Below are 4884 nucleotides of genomic sequence, written 5' to 3'. Positions count from 1 at the left end.
ATCCCTGCAGGAGCTTGGCTCTACTTCCCCTGGTCAATCTGGACTGAAAGAAGCAGGAAGACCAACAAGGATTAGATGACAACCTTTTTTCTTTTCTGTTTTGGCGATACATCACCACAGTAACGCAATCACTCCCTGGAGAGTCAGGCAATCTGCTGCTGTAAAAAAAAACACACCAGAGGGGCCTGCTGTAGTCAGTGACAATCCTGAATCTTCCACAGCACCTCACGGAATTCGGAAATGCCTCCCAATTCTCATCACACACCCTACAATTCTGTTGGACTTAACAATAGCAAGGCAAGACTGATCCATATCTGAGGTGTGCAATGCTGCCATCGAGTGGGTACAAAATGGCATTACATGGCTCATATTATAAATGTACATATTACAGCTTTTACTGTCCCTATTACAGCTTTTACTGGTAATGTTTGTAAACATTAAAGGTCCATAGACTTGGCTGTCACTCTATTTAAAGTGCCATATGACGTTATTTCAAAAGGCAGGGGATAGCGCCCCTCAAAAAGATATTATTGGCCCAGGCCGTAGCGTAACGGTCTGGGCACCGGACTGGTAATCCAGTCGCAGTGTGCCGCGGGTTCGACTCCCGGACCCGACACGGCCTTTACTGCATGTCATCCCCCCATCTCTCTCCCGTTTCCTGTCAGCCTACTGTCTGTCCCTTCAAAAATCAATAAAAGGCGTAAGCCGCAAAAAAAAAAATATATATAAAAAAAAAAAAAAAAGATATTATTTGTGGAGACCACAGCAGTCTGTCTGTAATCATCCTTGTGTCACAGTGAACTCATAACACTGGGGCACTCTCTGATCCCTTTGTCAAACGTCTGTTCCAGATCTCTCTCAAGTGTTCCTTTAGATTTCCAGATCAGAAGGGGACACATCAGGAGAAAACCTGTTGAAGCGATCAATCAGACTTGAACCAGCCTCATTAGCCATGGCTACATCGGCATATGTGCCTTGCGCAGACGACAGGCTCTGTGTCACAGAGGTTACATGAAAGCTTTCCCAGTGAGAAACAGTTCTGAGAGGGGGCCTTTCTGTGAACCGGCTTTAAACAAAGTGTTAATCCAGAAGAGGTGGGCTCACTCTTGTAAAGCAGGATGTGATCGGAGTGTGTGTTGGGCTGGGGTAGCCAATTGTTGAACGAATCTCAAGAGATCTGAGAAGGCTGTTGCATGTCATTCTTTCTGGTGTCATCATCCCAGCGCTGAGATGTTATTAAAGCACAATAACCTGAAGCAAGTCACAGAATGGACATATGGTTCTGGTTACAGCTCTGGAAATGAGATTAAAGGATGTTCTTCAAGCACACTGAATTGTACTTGCCATAACTACTGAAAATGGATGAAACCACAAATGACTACTGTATATAAGAAACTAATGGTTGCTCTCTCTTTGTTTCATGCTGACTCTTTCACGATAATAACCAAAAAGAGAAAGAAAGGAAAAAGCATTTGGGACCATTCAACTCAACAAATGTATACAGAAGTGACAGGAGGAAGGTTTTGCAGCCACTCTTCAGTGGCATATTAAGTTTCTTTCTTCTATAAAGTGGCCCAGGATCAGCACTTGATTTCTATCAGGGGAATGACATATGGCTACCCGTGCCAGTAGTCTTGTGCTTTGGTGAATCAAACCTACTCAAACCAGGAGGAGGAAAGCAGAGAAATCATCCAGGACAATATAAATCTCACAGGTGTCTATGTAATCCCTGTGCTTAGCCATGTCCAGCACTTCACTGGAAATAAATCGTATTAGCTGCATTAATAAAGGCTTTGAGGGGACTACAGTGTCAGGCCACATTCCTCTGAAAAGCGTTTTAAAGCATTTAAATTAAGAGCACATGTCCTCTTCATATGTAAGCAATATGACATGAGTCAGTAATAATTACACTAGCACAACTGAATAGGACATCTACACTTAATTTAACAGTTAGTGGGAGGGTAAACACACCATAGCTCTGATCTTAAATATCTAGGTTTTCAGGCAAAAACTAAACTTCAGCAACATAATACTATTACTATTGTTGGGGTAACATATGTGATATTTCTTTCATGAGAAAACATACCACATGACTTTATGGTGGAGACATTTTTCACTGGCATGGCTAAAAAGGAGCCAGAGAAAGAAATGAATGCTACTAAACAAGATTACTTGTCCTGCAGCATAGCAGATAAAATGCACGACTCTATTCACAGTGAAATAGACACTGGTGCAAAAGCTAATTTGATCAGCATGTCTGACATCAAAGCTGTGAAGTTGCAGGTATGAAGTCCTCAACCTGCTCCCTGGACCAGACCCTCTCCCCACCAACCACCTCAAAAACTGCCTCCCCAGTCCCCACTCTCTCCCCATCTCGGCCCATCTCAAACCCATTTCTGTCAAAACAAATCTGGAATGAGTTGTCGCAATTCGCAACCCAAATCACTGCATACATGATACATACCTGGACATGAATGACCTCTATGAATAGTTTCAATCCGGCTTCCGTACCAAACACAGAGACTGCCCTCATCAGTCACAAATTACCTCCTGGCTGCTATCCTGACACCGGCTCACTCAACATCCTCATCCTCATTGACCTCAGTGTTGCCTTTGATACCATACACCACTCCATACTCATCTCACGCCTCAAATTCACCCTTGGAATCACTGACACCGCCCTCGTTCAAATCATACCTAACTGACAGACATTTCATTTCCATTAACAAACACGACAACCCCCAAGGCTCATGGTCCTCCTACATGCTTCCCCTTGGTCACATACGGCCTCCGCTCCGTTTCCACCGGTTGACACACAACCTCCCCTCCACAACAGTCATTACATCACCATCCAATTTGCTTATTAAAGGGATTGTGACATTAAAAAAAAGGTTTTGGAATTGTTCTTATTTTTTTTAGGTTTTCTAATCTCAATTGCACCCAAAAAACATGAACTTTTAACATTCAGACCATTCAGATTCAGAGAAAACTTCAGACCACAGAAAATCCACTGAATGTTCAAAGTTCAGGTTTTTTGGGTGTAATTGAGGTCAAAAAACCTAAAAGAAAAAAGAAAAAGAAAAATGAATGAAAATGAATGTCATAAAACCTTTAAAAGCTACAGGCTACGAGAGCTTTTATTGTTATTATTCCGGTTTGAGGGAAAAGGAAGTTGCCGCCTGTTGTTCCTGCCTGTCGACTACAAAACAATACTACAACATGACGTAACGATATCATCTGCTCCTGACAGGATCATACAGACTTTTGAAACAGAGACCATGCAGGCTTTCCTCCGAGGTGGTGGAAAGCCTGGTGAGGCGAGGTTATATCGCCGGTAGTAGCTGGATCCCATAGACAAATAATTCACTTCCGGAAAATTCGTCTGGCTGTCGCCCACTGTTAAACGTCCTGTTACACACTGCTGCTGAGACACACACTCAATTCATGGATTCATCATCCAGACTACTGCAATAGCTTCCAAGGTTCTCAAAGAAATTACACCCGTGTGAAGGGAACAAACATTAAAAAGTCCATAAACTTGGCTGCCACTTTGTTTGTTTTTGTTTAAATATTTGTATTGGGTTTTCTAAGTTCTCTTTTAAAAAGTGCTCTAAAAACATTTAAAGGTCCATAGACTTGGCTGCCATAAGTCATAATTTCATGTGGGGCTAGTGCCCCCCCAAAATCACACTTGTGTCAGTGAGGGGCACCTCACTTCTTTAATCTTTGATTGATTGACAGATTGTATAACAGTTTGCAGAATGGGTAGGCCTACATTTCACATGAAAGCGCAACTCAATACAAAGACTGTTACTGTGGACGACACACTGATAAAGCATCACACTTGTTTACAACAGGGTCCACCATTTTCAATTCAATAGAAAATGTCAAACATTGTACTCTAAACCAACATTATTTAAAGGTCCATGGACTTGGCTGTGTTCCTGTTTTTTGGGTAGGCCTACTGTTTGTTAAGCAAACATTAAAACATCCCCTCAAAAACTACAGTATACAAAAAAAAACTGCCTGCTGAGTGCTGACCAGAACCCATTCAAAGGACCACACCACATCACACCAGTCCTCCGTGAACTCCACACTGGCTCCCAGTCAAGCACACACGCACTATTAAAATACTCACCACAAAGCCCTCAACAGCCAGACTCCTGCTACCTCTCTGTACACATGGTTTGTTGAACTCCTCTATACTGGTGTTGTGGGTGTGGACTTCGTTGACATTAAGGAAGTATAGACAGGTAGGGTATTGGTGGTGTAGCGAATCTTGTGGACCAGACCCATTGCAAGATGCTGTACTCTGTCGTCAACCCTAAGCCATTTCAGCCTGTCAAAGTGGGCAGGGGTGAGGTGGGTTCGGTTCGGGGAGTGAGGCCAGTAGCCTGACCAGTTTGTTATGCTAATTGCTAACATGCTGTCTAGCTTGTAGATCCACGGCTTGTGTATATCCATGGATATCCCAAGCCGTGTATATCCACGGCTTCCCATGTATATCTCTCTGAGAGTTTTACCTGTACTATATTTTCACCTGTACTTTGAGATTTTTCCTGTACTTTTAAACAGAGAGAGAGGGTGATAGATAATTTCTATCTGTTTATATTTTATGCTTGATGGATCATTTCCTTTGACCTTTTGACCCTTTTGGCCCTGTGTAGTGACTTCGCGCTGTTAGTGTGAATCACTGTCTCACTGTCTCCCTACATGAATTTGGCCTTGCTGCATAGCTGTCTTATCAGCCAGGCACCTCCCTTCCGAGACAACTTTATCCACTGCCACAGAAATTTATCCTCTGAGGCCGAGACAACCTCTGTGTTTTGTAATTTTCCATTTCATCCAGTATTATTCCATCCAGTGTCCGATACTCCTCGGTCG

The sequence above is a fragment of the Protomyctophum parallelum genome, assembly GCF_964188405.1.
Source record: "Protomyctophum parallelum genome assembly, chromosome: 4".
NCBI lineage: Eukaryota > Metazoa > Chordata > Actinopteri > Myctophiformes > Myctophidae > Protomyctophum > Protomyctophum parallelum.
This window is presented reverse-complemented; position numbering follows the sequence as displayed.